The 19,092-nt window shown below is 38.1% G+C and overlaps 1 protein-coding gene across 26 annotated transcripts in view; it reads left to right on the forward strand.

Moving 5' to 3' along the window:
* Positions 1 to 19,092, forward strand: part of LOC123613402 (uncharacterized) — an 80,632-nt gene that overhangs the window by 28,152 nt on the left and 33,388 nt on the right. For 3 of the 26 annotated variants that reach the window (XR_012504482.1, XR_012504483.1, XR_012504481.1), the window contains exon 7: positions 14,817 to 14,891. The exons of 21 other annotated variants lie outside the window; for them this stretch is intronic. The gene's annotated coding sequence lies outside the window, so the exon portion shown is untranslated. Of the gene's footprint in view, positions 1 to 9,444; positions 9,531 to 14,816; positions 14,892 to 19,092 lie in introns of all 26 variants that reach the window. 2 more of the 26 variants (XR_012504486.1, XR_012504490.1) reach the window with 1 other exon arrangement.

The following is a 19,092-nucleotide window of genomic DNA, read 5'->3' on the forward strand; positions in this document are numbered from 1 at the left end:
ATGTTACACTCACACAAGAATTCTCACAAGTTAAACTCACCTAAACTTGTGTGAATCTAGTTCACATCACTGCCTCATGTGAACATACGTTATTGCATGAGTTCACAAATTTCAGCTGTACACTTGGAACACGGACATTTACTTCAGCACTCTCACCTGCTTACAAATTCATTCATACAGGTGAACACACTTAAATATTCATCTCAAGCACACACATTTACACCTAAAAAAACACTTTCCCCATGAACATACTGACATATACAGGGTCACCAGGGATATACTTACGTGCTTACACACCCCCAAATAATGCTCAAATGTGCCCACAAACTGATATTCAAAAGCACATACATTCACATGCTTGCACTTGAACATTCACTGCTTCACATAAACACGCTGATATGCTCACCCACTTTCAGGATCATACTGTTGCCGAGTCCATACTCGTTCTGCTCGCCGCACAACAGGCCAGTAAATTGGGAGACGAGGTGTTGGGGCAAGGAATAGCAACTTTATTTGGAAAGCCGGCAGACCGAGAGGATGGCAGGCTAATGTCTTGGAGAACCATCCTGATCTAGTCAGAATACAGGCTCCTTTTATACAGAAAATAAGGGAGGGGGAGGGAAAATAAGGGAGGGGGAGGGAAAATAAGGGAGGGGGTGTGGTTGATTGTTGCAGTCTTCCTGCTGCAGGCATTCTTTGTTCTTGCAGCCATCCCCGTGGGCTAGGTCATGGTGTCCCTGTAACCCTCCAACAAAGCAAAGGTTATTCTCTACTACAGTTCCCCACTGTCAATGTCCATTCCACAGTCTTGTGGGGAAAGGGGCGACGACCACTCTGGCTACTTCCTGCTGAAAAGGGGCGATGAGGGGAGGATTATGGAGTGGAATTGATCAGCCTTGGTCAGGGAACATTCCTGGTCATTTTCAGTCAGTAGTATATCTTTCTTTTTTTTCTCTTTCTCTTTATTTACAACTATTTGATCCTGATAAAATTCCTTGGTACTTTGTTGAACTTGGAGTTTTGGTTCCAGTTCCCCATACATACCTATTAATGTTAATTTTTTCCACTGTACCATAACTACACTAGATTCTTGTGCTATTTAGTTCATCAGAAGACTTAGAATGGCGTCATGGTGCCTCCAGGCGACCAGTTCTATAGAGGCTAGTGGTTGTCACTCTTTTCATCTCTTTATTTTATAAGCACCCAAGGTGTGGTCTTCTTGGTAATTCAGGCTATTTTGTAAGGTTAAAGTCCTGTGACCTTCTCCCTGGAGATCGATTCAGAGACCAAACATGATTATAGCTTTTGATTACTGGAATAAAGTAGAAATAGTAAGATCAATAGCTTTAGTTTTAACAATGGGCCATGGAGCTTTGAGTAGCAACTGGTCAGTCAGGTCAGTTGACTGTTTTAAGGGCAAGCATAAGAATAAGCAATCTGTTAGCCTAAGTGCAGCCATTTTATTAATCCTCTTTCAAAATCCCCACTGTCAGTTTCTCTCATTCCACTTCTGTGGAAATAGGGAGATGGGCATCGTGTTCCTGCTGAAAGGGGGCGTTGTTTGGGGCCCTTGACATGGAATGAGTGAACCTGATCTTGCCACATGGCTGGGGGTTCAGAAAGAGCCTTAGCTGCTCGTTTCCTGCACATTAGACAATGGAAAACAGTCTAAATATTACATATATAGCAACTCCTGTTAACAGAAGTGATAACAAAAACTGTAGAATTCCCATAAGAATGGATTTGGGACCTTGGGGTACCCATGAAAAGAGACCAGAAAACCAGGAGTTAACTTGGGTTATAACTTTTTGCACATATGCATCTGAATCCCCTACATTATGTATTTGTTGTTTTATGTCCTCCAGGGCAGTTATGATATTCCTGGACTTATCTGGTATGAAAGTACAACAGGCAGTATGAATCCAGAAACTCAATAACTATAAGAGAACTTAAACCATAAGATTGTAGCTACAAGTTGCTAGCAGACCCTGCTTTGAGAATGGCTGGTGGCATTCTAATTTTGACACTGCTCAGAAAACTGAAGTTCTCAGCAGTACAGAAGCTTGTCTGCAATCACATCGACACTGGTTACCTAATTTTACCTTGGATGTCTGAACTACAAGTTATTCTGTCTTGATTTTCAAATGCGTTTTTCTCCTTAATGGCCAATGCAGATGTTACCATTAATGATTTTAGTGCTTTTCTAGATATGAGGAGATGCAAGAATTTGGGCTCATAAAATCTTTTCCTAAAAAATATCTAATTATCTGAAGGTCTGTTCAGCCAATTTTCCCAGAGCACAGAGCACCTTATTCCTGACCTCCATCCTGAACTCCTTTCAGGGTGTGTGAGGTCAGTGGCTGCAGCAGCTCGTGATTGAATCCAAGCAGAGGTAGATGGCAAGTGCCAACATGATCCAATCCTTGTAGAGGCAGGTGGCGAGTGCCCTCATTATCATAAATTTGACCATGGTTTGGCATGACTATTTCGTCCCATGGCGCTAGGAATGCTTATTCCTAGGTCAGGCGAGAATTTTTATTGATAGGTCACTCAATGTGCTATTATGGGACTAGGCCTTATTAACAGTAGTAAAAAGTCTCTGGACCACCTGTCTTACTAGTCTGTTATGGTCCATGAGAACATTCCATCTTGTTGCTTTTTCCCGTATCTAGAGTCACACTATTACAATCATTGGTCTCATACAAAAGTGTATATCTGATCTACTGTTTTAAGTTACCTAGTCATTATTTTATCAGAGGCTCAGTCACACAATTGGTAATGCAAGAAACAACAATGTTGTAAAACAGGCAAAATACAAATAATGTAGTCAGCAGTATTAGAATTTAAGCCAAGGACTTTCATTAGGTGCTTACAAAGGTATAGTTTACCAAACTGCTGTAAGTCATAATTAGCTTGAGAAGAAGGACTTCTTTATATCTGGAGAACTCAGATTAAAAGCCAGCAATATTTCAGGCAGAACCAAACATAACCATATTCATCAGTTTACTCAGTCCCATGTAACTAATCCTTTTTTTGTTGTTGTTAACCGTTTTATGAAATCAGAGTTTCCATCAGACTTTTAAAATTTCTTACGCAGTTTAGTTCAGTGCTATAGTTTGAAATTAGAAACCAGTAAATCTCCTTGAAGAGAAAGCATTTTGCAAAAGCATCAGAATAAAACAATAACTGTCTATAAATGACGAAAGACTTAAAAGCATGATTAAGCACCTAGTGACACTGTAATCGATAGAGACCGGTCACAATAACCAGAATTATGACTGGTAATATTTCAGATATACCAGATTTTTAGGGATTCCATATAATTTCTAGAATATCTATATTAATAATATTTTCTCATACAGTATAACCAAGGAAGATTTATTATTCATTTGACAATATTTCCCATGTAATTTAACATACCAAATGAAACTTACTAGTTTAAAATCTCTCTTTGGGATGTTTTAGGGGCCCTCTGAAGCATCCCAGATTTAGCAGTAGGTCAAAAGAATTCTGATTAAAATTTGATATTTGGGAAGCTTGTTAAAAAGTTTCAAAACACTTGATCAGATAAAAGTATAGGTCACTGTGAAACAGTACTTATTAACAATAAAAATATTTCAAGGGTAAATACAGAACAGATCACTTAAGGGGTAAAAGAAACTTTACAATCTGTTACTAAAAGCAGATTAACATTTTAAAATAACTTCGTTCTCTCAACAGAGTGAAAGAGAACCAAATCTAGTCATCTTGTACCAGCTTACTTTTAAGATTTATTTAATCAACTAAATTTATTTTAAACTTAGCCAATCCAGACCATGTACAAAACTCTTCTCTCAGGGTTTTTCTTTCACAGACCTTCCACAATTTTCTCTATATTATTTTGTCCCTTATTTTCCATTCAGAAGCAACTAGCTTTATAGGACAAAGTCACTCTTTTTTCATTAACAAAATATAATTCCATTCCTTATACCTTCTTTCACTGAAAACATTCATCTTAGTTTCCTAGCATACTGAGATGTTTCCCTTAGTAGTAGAGAGTATTTCAGGGTGGCACCAAACATTTATTAATATTTATTTCTAAATATCTTTAGTTTCTCTGTAAGTGGGAGTCAATATTCAGCAATTAGTTTTCATATCTTATTTTATCTGAAAATGACCTAACTATTTAATAAACTTCCATCATTTAACTTAATTTAGCACAACTCTAAAATTTTAAGTTACCAGATACCTGGGAAGATCATTTGAATGGACATTCCTGAAATAATCATTCCTAAAAAGTTTACCCAAAAGCTCTTTCTCATTTGCATTTAAGTTACTTATAAGAATATTATTCCAAGTTGTTTTTCTTGCTGGCAGATTTGTAACAGATATGACAATGTCTTATTGGACTTCTATTAAACCTAAGTACAACAGAAGTTTTATGCTTAACATTAATGAATCTTGAGACATGTCTATATTAATTAAACCAATAGGCTTAAGCTAGCTTCAAATACCAGGTATCGATTCAGTATTGAATGATTTATCGATCACATGAACCCTATTTTCATTCTGGCCAGTTTCTTTTATATTTCTGAGTATTTATATAAGCATTTAATTTTCTTTAAGCCAATTAAATAGAGCTCTTTTACAAATTAATATTGGCAATGCCACATATCTACAACACACACATAGGTACGTACAAACACACAAATGCAGAGACCTCATAGTTCCCATTTTAAACTTTTAGCTATGAATCAGATACAACAATGTAAGACTCATCACTTAAGAGGTTGGATTTAAACTGGGTTTTTGGCAGATAGAACAAATCAAAGTTGCCTGAGATAGCTTAACATTTTTAGTAACTTCTATGGCAGACATTTAAGATTTCTATTTGTTTCTACATTACTCCCTTTTTCAAAATTTGCTTTCCAGAAGTCATAGCAGCTGTTGAGTCATTGGTACTGGGATAGAAGTTTAGAAGTTAGAAGTTTAGAAGTTGCAAAGTCCACTAGTTGAGACCCTACTGTCACTTGTACCTAAGGCTCTTGGGTGGCAGTTGTTATAGGGGTCTTTAAAATGGCTAAGAGCCCCGGGCCCTGTCAGTCATTACCTTCCTCATTATGGGATTTCATAAAGGCTTGTATATGTGGTATTTCTTCCTGTTTACCTTTTCTCTGGCAAATCAGTTCTAACTGGAAAATGGTTTAGTAATTTTCAGGCCAGTGTTCCCCAGAGCCTAAAATGTACACTACCCAAGCAGTGTTACAGTAAAATACCATCCTTTTCTTAGTCACAGGCTCACAGCTATATTTTCCCATTTATTTAAGACACACCCCAAAGGGCTTTCCTTAGGGACAGATGGAGTACTTCCCATATCTATAAGTTTAAGAACAGTAAGACACAAAAGGTGCAAACAAACCCCAATACCAAAAACACAAACAAAGTATGACATGACTAAACACAAAACTGAAGTCATCTTTCCCTTACGCATGGGTTCATAGCTGCGTGTAATCAGACCACTTATTCAAAATGTGCCTCAGAGAACCTTCTTTAGGGATAGTTGAAATGTTCCCTATCTTTTTTTTTAAGACTAGAATACAAGACAAACAAAACACAAATGATACACACAAATACTATCGTTGAAAGAAACAAGTGAACCGGTTCCAAATCAGGTAAAATTCCAACAACTATTTCCTCTCGCCAACAGGGTACCCCACTAAAACAAATTGGCTTATTCCAGAGAAAAAGCCCAATGGAGAGGAAAAAAGTTCCTGGCTGTACACACTAGAGCAACTTACCCTACTATATGGAGCCCATTGGCCCCCAAATGTCGATTCCTTGCTCCAACTGCCAAGCGCTGGGGCAGCCGGTGCCACTTCAGGGAATTTTGAAGGGAAGGTCCTCAGGATAAGTGGTCCTGGCAGCTGCTAGGGCCTCACCCGAAAATTCCCCAAACGGGGCCGGCTGGCCACAAGCAGCAAGGCTCCCGGCTGGCTTCACCAAAATTGTTGACGAGTCCAAACTCATTCTGCTTGCCACATGACAGGCTAATAAATCGGGAGACGAGGTGTTGGGGCAAGGAATAGTGACTTTCTTCAGAAAGCCAGCAGACTGAGAGGATGGCAGACTAATGTCTTGGAGAACCATCCTGATCTAGTCAGAATACAGGCTCCTTTTATACAGAAAATAAGGGAGGGGGAGGGAAAATAAGGGAGGGAGTGTGGTTGATTGTTGCAATCTTCCTGCCGCAGGTGTTCTTTGTTCTTGCAGCCATCCCCGTGGGCTAGGTCATGGTGTCTCTGTAACCCTCCAACAAAGCAAAGGTTATTCTCTACTACAACACTCACAAGTTTGCTCATACAGGGACTCAAATATATACACTCACATGCTCCAGATGCTCCCACTCACACTTTCACTTCCACATGCACATTCTTAAAGTCAGGAACATGCTTACGTGGACACTTATACACAAACATGCTCATGCCTACCATAAAGCTCAGACACTCGCTCACAGAAGAAATTCGCTCATACATACTCATGTACTCACATTCTCACGTTATCTCACATAAATATGCACACAAGTTAACTGGCTCACAGCAGTGAACCTGGTTTACAGTCTCTCACTCACATGAATATGGTAACATCAATATTGTCAATAAAAAATTATGCCAAATGGAGTTTAGGGCAAGGAAGGCTTTATTTAAGACTTGTAATAGGAGACAGAGATGATTGCAATAGGGAAAATAAATTAAACTCATCCCCATATACAAGACAGTCAGATGAGGATTTACGGCCAGCAGGGAGTCTGAGGGAGTTAGTGAATGGAAAATTACTAAGAGGAACTTGGGTATTGTGTTGGTTAATTTTAGGTGTCAACTTGATTGGACTAAAGGATGGCCAGATAGCTGGTAAAACATTTCTTGGTGTGTCTGTGAGCACAATTCCAAAAGAGATTAGCATTTGAATTGGTAGTTTAAGTAAAGAAAATTGCCCTCATCAATGCAAGTGGGCATCATCTAATCCATTGAAGGCCTAAATAGAACAAAAAGGCAGAGGAAGGATGAATCTGCTCTGTGCTGGAGCTGGAACATCTGTATTATTCTGTTCTCAGACATCAGCAGTCCTAGTCGTGGGCCTTTGGCCTTGGACCAGGATTTGCACCATCAGCCCCTGATTCTTGGACCTTAGATCCTGACCTAAGACTTACTCCCCTGTTTGTCAGGCCTTCAAACTTGGACTGAATTATACCACTGGCTCTCATGGTTTTCCAGCTTGCAGACAGCAGATCGTGGGACTTACCCTTCATTATTGCATGAGCCAAAACCTATAATAAATCTCCTTATCTATATCTATATCTGTGTCTATATATAACAAATAAAAGTAACAAGCATAAATATATATATATAATGTATAGATATTAAATATCTGACATAAATATCCAGATACAGATATCTATAATATAGCTACAGATATTGATATATAAGATATCTGTAGATTTATATATTTCTTACTGGTTCTGTTTCTGTGGAGAACTTTGACTAACACAAGTATCAAGGGAGGCTGGGGAGTGGAACTTGATTAGATATCAAAAGGAGGGATGAAGAACTTAACTAGATATGAAGGATGGCAGGGAGTCTCAATAAACTGGCTTAGAAGGATTTTTGCTGAGACAGGGCTTAGCAGGCCAAAGATAGGATCAAGCTTGAGGTCTAGTGAAGACGAGGACTCAGAACAGCCTAAAGTTTAGTCAGTGAGGGAGTTCTTGTCAGTTCCCCCTCTTGTTCAAGGGAAGAAGAGACATTCTTTTTTTTCTCTGAACGATAAAAGTCCATTTCTTATTCAGTCGCCTTTTATTCATTAAGGACCAGCTGACACTATTTACAATAGCCAAAACATGGAAACAGCCTAAATGTCCATCAACAGATGACTGGATAAAGAAGAAGTGGTATATTTATACAATGGAATACTACTCAGCCATAAAAACTGACAACATAAGGCCATTTGCAACAACATGGATGCTCCTGGAGAATGTCATTCTAAGTGAAGTAATCCAGAAAGAGAAAGAAAAATACCATATGAGATCTCTCATATGTGGAATCTAAAAAACAAAAACAAACAAACAAACAAAAACAAAGTGTAAATACAGGACAGAAATAGTCTCATAGACATAGAATACAGACTTGTGGTTGCCAGGTGGGTGGAGGGTGGGAAGGGATAGACTGGGATTTCAAAACTGTAGAGTAGATAAACAAGATCACACTGTATAGCACCAGGAAATATACACAAAATCTTACGGTAGCTCACAGAGAAAAAAATGTGACAATGAGTGTGTATATGTCCAGGTATGACTGAAAAATTGTGCTGAACACTGGAATTTGACACAACATTGTAAAATGATTATAAATCAATCAAAAAAGTTACTAAAAAAAAAGGACCAGCTGAACCATCTGCTGATTTGGTAGTAGAGGACATTTTTTGGATGTTGCAAGCAGGGGGATTTCTAAGAAAAGAAAAAAATTAATGTTTGTAATGGGCTATTTAAAACCCAGTTTCTGAGTCTAAAAGGACAGCCAGTTGAAAAATTTTCTAAATACTGGGTTTGAAGTGTGTTTAGATGGTAGAGTGAAGATGGCAGTGACAATCTGATGGATTTCCTAGTTTGCAGTGAATGTTTTTGGTGATAGCATAGACAATAGATAGGTTTTGGTAAGATCATCCATACTCGATTATTTCCTGGAGCAGAGTATGGGAGATATGGGAGTTCGGTGATTCTAATGAGTGGCGCACACACAGCAGTCCCAGGCATGAAGGTTGTCGATACATGATCTGCTGTAGTGGTGAGTCCTTTGAAGTTTATATCAAATTGTCTAGCTTCTTTAGCTCCTGTGGAGACAAAGCTAGTTACAAGAAATCCTAGAGTTCCCATAAGAATCTACGCAGTCAGCTTTGTTCTCAGTGATGTCAAATCAAGAGGACTGGAGAAAAGTTGGAAACATTACCTTGAAGAGTTGCCAGCACATACTAAAGGAAATTGGAAGTATTAAGAATTCGGTAAAGACTGACAAAACGTGTGAGATAGCAGGATCTAATTTACATGTAGGTCACACAGCTACACATAGTTTACCAAGAAGTGCAAAATAGCTCAAAGAGAATGAACAGGACCCGAATCTCATACCTCACAAAGATGCGTTTTCTATTTAAATATAAAATTTCTCTAAACAGGCACTTCCTTTTTGATCAAAGATAATCAAAGTAAGATTATTCTTGCTTATAAGTATCTGATCTCATTAGATTTGGCCTAATTATTTACACAATTGCAGCAAGAATGGTAATTAACCACATAGGTCAAATCAGTTTACTTTGCTGGAATTTTTATAAGGAACCTCAGATTGGACTTTTAAAAGCCTCTCAAGGCTAGGAAGCCAAGCCATGAATGCACCACCTAAATTCATTCTTTTCCTATAGATTTGGATGAATTGCTCTCTTCTTGAAGTCCCCAAAGTATCCCAAGGTTCCTAGGCCTGCCAGGAGGTGACCTCTCCTACTCACCTGTAAGTCTGAAAAAGCTGTAAGCCAGGTACCAGGCCCATTTTCTCAAGAGGACTTTGTAAGCATTGGCTCCATAAAATCACCTTTAGTTTCTTAAAACTATCTGGTCATATCTGATTATATGCATTGTTCTCAAATATGGTATTTCACTCAAAGCTTTGGTTATATACTCACAATTTTCCATTATATTCTGTTATAAGGAGGACAGATTCTTACTGAACCTGTACCGTTAATTATATTACTATGAAAACAGGAATACTTAAGAATATTCAAATTCTGAAGTGATCAGGTAGGGGAAAAAAAGGATAACTGTTTCATTTCTGTTTACAGAAGTATGATCTACTAAACTTATGAATTTTAGATAGCCGAAGTTAGAAGAGAAAGCAGTTCTGTATATCCAGAAAATGGAACACTGAAGCATCAGCAATAGTCCAGACAAAATCCATAATCATCCAGAATCAGTTCATTCAACCCTACGTAATTCTTGTTCTGCTTGATCTTGGGTTAGCTGTCCCATAAACTTAGTAGCTTCTCCATTAGAGTCCTGGGACTCCTGACTCAGTCCAGTGTCATGGTTTCAAAGTTATTTAAGCAATGCCATTGAGAATTCTGTGCCTCAAGAATACTTGGCATGATCCTTTCTGTGGTACTCCAAGGGAGTCCTATTTTGTTGAAGATAATTACTCTGACCTGTAGCTGATTGCGGGAGCTTTCAGGGAAACATCAAAGTAGGACAACTATGGATGACAAAAGACTTAAAGTGGCCATGGTAAAAGATGTGTTGCAAGTTCATTATAAAAATGGTGCAGTTGACAGGGACATTTGGTTGTTTTTTGTGGCATACACCGTTTAAAAATAATAACTGGAATTACACTTGATGACATTATGCTGATGCTGTCTAATTATCAGGCAAAGAAACACCAGGATATTCATGGATAGCAAAGGAATTGACTTTTCTAGGAACTTAATACAATTTCTGAAACATTTTACCCATAAAAATATAAAATAGAGAAGGTTAAGCATCTCTTACTTGACAATGCTTCCTGTGCAACTCATCATATCAAAGAAACCTAATTATTGTAACATCTCATTTATGAGGTGAAAGAACAAACTGTGATTTTCTAGGGGCCCTCTGGGAAATATCAAAGTCAGTTTGAAATCAAGAAGATTTCATTTTGGAAAGACAAAATATCACAAGTTGTTAAAAATGTCAAAAGATTTGTACACTTGGCTAAATAGAACCGTGGGTCACTAAGAAACTATTTGGCTCCCTATTTAAGCAAACAACTAATAAAAAATTTCACTAATAAAAGATTTCAGAAGTAAATATTAGAGGTAATGTGATTGAAATGAACCTTATCTCTTAGAATTGAGAAGACTCAGTTCTTTTACAAATAAAGGATGATAAATGATAAGTCAGTAAGCACAGGAAACTATTTTGATAAGACACAATCTGTACCTTCTAGGGAGATTATTTAGAAAGTAAGGGAAAACCTTTTACAATCCTTACTAAGAGTTAACCTAAGAAAATTTTGTCTTAGCAACTTTCAAATATACAATACAGTATTATTAACTATAGTCACCATGCTGTACATTACATCCCCATGACTTATTTATTTTATAACTGGAAGTCTGTTCTGTTTGACCACCTTCACCCGTATCACCCACCTCCCACCCCTGCCTCAGGCAACCACCAATCTGTTCTCCATATCTATGAGTTTGGGGGGGTGGTATTTGTTTTATTTTTTTAGATTCCATATAAAAATGAGATAATACAGCAAAAGAAAGAAGATTTCCTTCTTTTTTATAGCTCAATAATATTCCATTGTGTGTGGATGCCGTTCTTTATTTATTCATATATCAAAATTCAAAGTTAATATAATGTTAATGTTCTTATAATCAGGAACATGTCCACATAGATACTTGCACATAGAGTGCACATAGGTTGCACATATCAACCAGAAGTCTCAAACATTCACAAAAGAAAATATATTTGCACACCCTTACACTCACATTTCACTCACACATATATAGTCACATGTCAACTAGCTCACAGCAATGAACCTGATATACATTCACTCGTTTATATGAACATGCTAACATCTATGCATATGTCTGCACATTCAGGTATAAACTTGAACATGTATCATTCACTTATTCACAAAACATGCTCAACATTGACTCACCCAAGCATTCCTACAGATTCACTCACATTCAAAGATACAGATACGCACCTGCACCCTCTGGTACATTCACGCCTTCACAAAAGCACGGTAAAACATTCACTCAGTCAAATGACCATATCCAAATGCACTCAGACAGGGGCACAAATACACACTCAAGATAATCCTACTGACATTAACTTCCATATGCCCGTTAACCTATTAAAAATCAGGAACGTGATCCCATAAACACATCTCAACTGGCTTACATCCACCATGAAGTTCAAACATTCACTAACACAAGGAAATCCTATCACAGTATTCACACACTCACATCTCACTCTCAAATAAACTCACATTAACTAGCTTACAGCAGTGAAGCCCCCCTACGCTGTCACTCATTCCCATGAACATGCTGATATCCATGCATGTGATCACAAAGTCAGGCATACACTTGAATGCATACATTTATGTTATCACTCTCATATCCTCATACTAACACACCTTCAGATGTAGAGGTTCAAACATTCATTCTAAAGAATGTACATGTTCACATATATGTACATGCTCACACAATCATGCCCTCACATTATCATTCTTAGAAATCCCTGAAGTGCATATACTGACAAATTGACTCACACACACAGACATACTCACATTCATACTCATGCTCATATATTCACTCACTCACATATCACTGACTCACATGAGCATTGTCACACATTCACTCACACGTGAAATGATCATAAACACACGCTGGACATACTCCATTTTGTATGCACACAGTCACACATTCACTTATGCAATTTACTCTTGTCACAAAAATATGCTTACACATTTACTTGCATTCCAACATACTCACACCCTCTTAGACTCTGAAAAATTCACTCTAACACATAAACACATTTACATTTGCTCACACATTGACTTAGAAACATACACCCAGCCATTAGCAAGTTCACACCATAGACATGCATATTCGGTACATGAACATTCTAATATATATGGACACGCTAACAAATTGACTCATAAAGATGAACACACCCAAATACCCACAAATTTGCACACAGTAAAACACTCATCCTTGAATAGGCTGACACAGATTCTCTCCTTCACATACTCACATAACTACACATGGTATCATATTCACTCAAAATATGCTCTCACCCGTTGAATAATTCACCGAGAAATACTCACATACATAGATATACTCAGATACACTCACACACTGACACAGTCTCCTTCACATGAACATGCCCAAGTATTCACTGAATCATGTAAGCATGTACAAATTCTCATGGTGACACAGATAAATACACTCAGATGCTCCTGTCACTCATTCAGTTCCACATGCACACTTACACACAATCAGGACATGTTCAAGTGCATACTTGCACACATATGCTCACACTCATGAAGCTGAAAATTTCGATCTAAAGTAGATGTGCTCACATGTACTTAAATTCAGATGCTCACATATTGCTCACACAAATAGTCACACATTAACAAGCTTATAAAAACAAATCCAGTAAACCTTCACTCACGCAAACATGCTAACTTCCATGCACATGTTCACAAATTCACTTGGACACATGAATACACAGAAAACATTGACTTCAACACTGAAGTATTGGTGCACAAACACAAAGACATGTACAAGTTCACATATTCACCTCCCACAGATGTACACACTGCCATACGTACACATGCTCACACATTCACTGATTCACCTTAACCCACTTAAAATTCAATTCACTCATTCAAATTAACAGTGACAAATTACACATAGACATACTCACATGAATTCATATCTGCACACTCATAGTCATTCACACAAATATGCTCACACCTTCACTTGTTCACGTAAACGTGATCATACACTCACATGAACGTGCTCACATTCATCAACAGAAATACACACCACACTGATCCATTCACTCTTTCATAAAAATATGCTCAAATGTATACTTAATCACATGAGCACACTCACAAATTCACTTCCACAAGCAAACAAATACATATACTTAGATATTTTCATTCATACGTTCACGTTATAATGCTCACAAACATGGACATGTTCTCGGAAGTACTTCTACACAAAGATGCTCATAATCACCAAAAAGTTCAAAAATTCACTTGTACAGGATACACTCAAATACTCCTACACTCTGAGCACTCAGTACACTCACACATGAATATGCTTACATCTGTGTGCTCCTATATTCATGCATACAGATGAACACATAAAACATGTACTTTGACATTCTAATATTGTCACACTGACGCTCTCAAATATATAAGTTCCTATATTCATTTTCACAAATGAAACGTGCTTACCACATGCTCCCACATCACTCATTCACATGAATACACAACATTCACTCACTCAAACATTCTGTCGAGTTTAATCACACAGATGTACTCATACTCATTCACAGTTACATGCTCACATGTTCACTCTTGGAAACCAGTAGGCTCACGCCTTAATGTACTCACATGAGCTGATGCCACATTCATTCCCTGGCGTGAACATGCTCACACACTTATGCCAAAACAGACACATCAGATATGCCTACAAATTTACTACATGACACGAACATGCTCACTTACCCAGTCACATGAGCACACTCACTGTTTCATGCAGAGACACACTCAGATGTTTCCACTCTCACTGTCACTGTGTTAACTTCAATGAGTAAACTGAATTTTAAGTGCTCACTTAGAAACACACATTTTATTCACAGACAGGAACACACTCACCTATTCATTTACGCACAAACACACTCATATTTACCAAGAGGCTTAAACATTAACTCACACAAGATACACTCACGTGCCCACATTTCCCTCACACAAATATAAGCACACGTGTGACATCTCACACAAATATACATTCACTCAAATGAACATGCTAACATCCATGCACATGGCTACACATCTAGGCATACTCTTTAACACTCACAAATATTTATTTCAATACTCAAATATTGTCACTATAACACACTCAGACATGTACAAGTTCACATAATCACCCTTACAGATGTACATGCTTGTATATATACACACACAATTGTCGACTGAAATAAATGCACAGCCTAAAAGTTGAGAGTTATGTTTTATTTGCAGACATTTCTGAGGACTCGAGCCCCTTCGCCCGAAATGACAGTCTCCCAGATCGCTTTGAGGGGATGCTCCGAAGAGGTAGGGGAGGAGCCAGGATATATAGGAGTTTTACAACAAAGACCAGGTAGTCAGAACATTAAAAGGTTACTTGTTAACTGAAGAAAATCAGACATCTCAAGTTAAAGAATTTAGTGCTTTTCTGTGTATGGGAGGGAGCAAACGTTTGGGCTCATTGAATTCATTTCTTTGACAAGCACCTAGCTATCTAGGGCCAGTATCCTGTCCTTTCTTATTCTGAGTGCCCTCAGGGTGCCCCACTGTGAGTGGCTGCAGAGGCTGGGCTGCAGGCTTGTCTTCCCTGGGGGGTGGCGGCAGCCGCTGATGACTTGATGGCTTCAGCATTCTTTGTTTACTGATATGGTTTGCACTATTTTTCTTTGGCACAATCATGCATTCACTCACAAAAACGCCCAGATACCTTCACTCACAGGAGCTTTATTGCACAGTCACTTAACATAATTGCAAGTTTGTTCACAGGACTGACAAACTCATTGCACTTATATGCACACATGTACTTTCACTTACACGTGTAAATTATACTCACAAACAGGATCGTGCTGAATTATTCATGCATGCACAAACATCCTCACACCCACAAAGAAGTTCACCGTTTATTCACACATAAAAACACCCACATTTACTCATACACATGCTCACACTTTCTCTCACACAAGTATATTCACGCTTTCACAAGATCACACAAAATGAGCACACATACTCATACTCCTACATGCTAATATGTATCCACATGCTCAGAAATTCACTCATACAGATGAGCACACACAAAAATTCACTTAAATGCACAAATATGTTTGTAATAAAATATTGTCACCCAAGCATAGGACAACACATTCATTCTCACACACAGACATGCACACATACACGCACGTATTTACTCATTAACCCCTTCTCATGTACATGGTCATTGATTTACCAACGGTCACAGGCATCCACATGTACTCACACATTTTACAGTCACACATATATATGCTAACATTCTCACACACATGAAAATACCATTCACTCAAACATGCTCACCTACAGTTGTTCATACATTCACTCATGTGTATTGACACTGACACATTCATTCATAGCTAAGAAGGCTTTAACTTCCTGCAGACATATCAGTAACCTCACATATAATTACTTGGGCACACTGACATATCAAGTCAGTCACATAATTAACATGCTGTTAGCTAAAATATGCTCACTGATTACTGCACATACTGCTGAAAAGCAAATATATTCATCAGGTTTCACAAAAAAGAAGAAAAATACATAAATGCTCACATTCACTGAGTCACACAGCACACATTTGTTCACACACATAAATGCATTCACAAATTTTCTCACAGACACTCACATGCTACCACATTCGTTCACACAAATATGCCTACATATTCACAGTCTTAGAAAAAGTGTAATGCACATTCACTAACACACGTGAACCTACTGATACCATGTGTGCTCACAAATATGTGCACACATATGAACACACAATGTTTACATAAGCAGTCCAACACAAGAACACCCTTCAGACACACGTAAGTGCACATACTTGCCCTCATGAAACTATGTGCTCACATGCATCCACATTCACTCACATTATCACACTTAAAATTTGCACAAACATACTTACAAATTTACTCATGTATAGACACACCCACATGGTCCCACATTCATTCACTCACAGAAACATGGTCACTCCTTCACTCGCAATACTATGATCACACATCCCCTCACTCTTGTGAACAGTCTCACAAAGTTAATCACATTAGTGGAAACATACTTTCATGTGTACACACTCACACACTCCACACAAACATGCTCAAACACTGACTCCATCTCATGAGTATGTTCACAAATTCTCTCACACAGGGACACAAATACATACATTCAGATGCTCCCTCTTACCTTTTTACTTTTTTACTTTTTTACTACACACACATTAATAAGCTTACAACAGGAATATGCTCATATACATACTCACACAAACATGCTCACACTCACTGAGAAGCTTACGTGTTCACTCACACATGTAAGTATGCTCACAGTCACACAAATGTACTTTTCTCCTAGGCAAATATACTTACACATTGAGATCACACGATGGTATACACACACATTCTCCTGTCTACATGCTCATGTACATACACATGCTCACACATTCCCTCACACAGTTATGCTTGCAGGGTTAGTCACATACATAGATATATATGCATTCAACGTGTACACATTGACCCTTTACTACGTTGTACATACATGCTCAAGCATTTCCTCAGGCACGAGTGTGCTCACACATTGACACACACAGACAGAATCATCCACACTCAGACGCTCACAGTCACACATTCATTGATGCATAATACATCAACATGCTCCTAACAGGAACTTGCTCACTTGTCCATTCACACACAGACCTACTTACAAATTCACTCACACACAGAGACACCATCACACATAATCATGTACACATATCTGTTCATACTCACATTAGTATGCAGACGTATGCAAACCTGCTCACTAAATACTGACATACATGCTAACACACATTCTCAAGAATTCACTCAAAACCGTAACATACATGTAAACACACATTCCATGACTCCCATTAAATTGTTCACATTATCACACATCTACATGAATATGATCTGAAGTTTACTCACACACATACACCTATACTCACACCCACATGCTCATACATTCAGTCACTCACTACGATGCTCATACGTCAGTCACTCATACAAACTTGCTCACATACTCACACGAACATACAAATTCAACTCACACATATTATCACATTTACTTACACTCACACTCTTACCATCATTCACATGGACATGCATACAAATCCACATACACAGACACAGATTCTCATATGCATACACTCACACATTCCCTCACATACATATTAACTCACAGAGACATTAGCACACATTCAGTGACGAATGAACATGCTCACATTCACCATAAAAGTCCCACATTCACTCACATAAATCCATTCACATGCTCACATATTCACTCTTACAAATATGCTTATACATTAACAGATGCAATAAGTGAACATGCTTATACATTCACCCACACAGAAACATACTGACATCTGCACGTGCTCACAACTTCAGTCATACACATGAAAATGCACCTTTACTGCAGCGCAAACTCACACGGATACATTTTCACATGTGAAAGGGCGCACATTTTCAGTCTCACACAGACATCCTGATAAGCATTCTCACACCTTCACTCACTCACATGAATGTGCTCACAGATGTACTCACACTCACATTAACATACACATACACACATTCACATGAATACACTCAAACTAATCTGCTCACATACATGAAAGTGCTCAAATATTCACTCGGACTCATTATGCTCACATAAACGGTCATTCACGCATTCACACACAGCAGTACTGAGACGTTTATTCACCTGCGTGAGCATATGCAGCATTAACTTGCTCACACACACATTCATTCACACACAGACATGCTTATAAATTCACTCACACACCAAGATTGCCCCACATGCCATCATTTACCCACACTCATCCAGTCAGTCACCCTTGCACATTAACATGCTCACATATGTGACATGCTCATTATTTACTAATACACATATACATGCTCGCACTTGAACATGCTCACAGATTCAGCAGTCATTTTAAAAGATTATTTATGTCCACAGAAAAACCCCTCTGGGATATGTATAGGAATTACATTAACCTATTTATCTAAAACACATACACTGCCAGATATTTCTTCAGCAAAGATGGGTTGATTCAGGATCAGCAGAGAATTGCAATTTGGTATTTGCCATCAAGGGGAGTCACATGTAAATCTCTGCACAGCAAGGGGAGGAGAATGCTTTTATAGAGAGGAAAAGGAAGTTGGGAGGGCTATAGTAAATAAAAAATCCATGGCTTTTCATTGGCTGATTCCTTCATGAACCTGATTGTATATCTCTTCATTTTTTTAAAGTCTTCTTTAATTTCTTCCATAAGAATATTGTAATTTTCAGGGGGGAGGTTATAGCTCAAGTGGTAGAGTGCATGCTTGGCATGCATGAGCTCCTGGGTTCAATACCCAGTGTTGCCTCTAAAAATAAATAAATAAACCTAATTACCTCCCCCCACTAAAAGAATATTCTAATTTTCAAGCATGCAGATTGCTACATGTTTTCTTAAATTTTTACATAGGTGTTGTATAACGAA

This window comes from Camelus bactrianus, chromosome X (genome assembly GCF_048773025.1).
Source record: "Camelus bactrianus isolate YW-2024 breed Bactrian camel chromosome X, ASM4877302v1, whole genome shotgun sequence".
Taxonomy (NCBI): Eukaryota; Metazoa; Chordata; class Mammalia; order Artiodactyla; family Camelidae; genus Camelus; species Camelus bactrianus.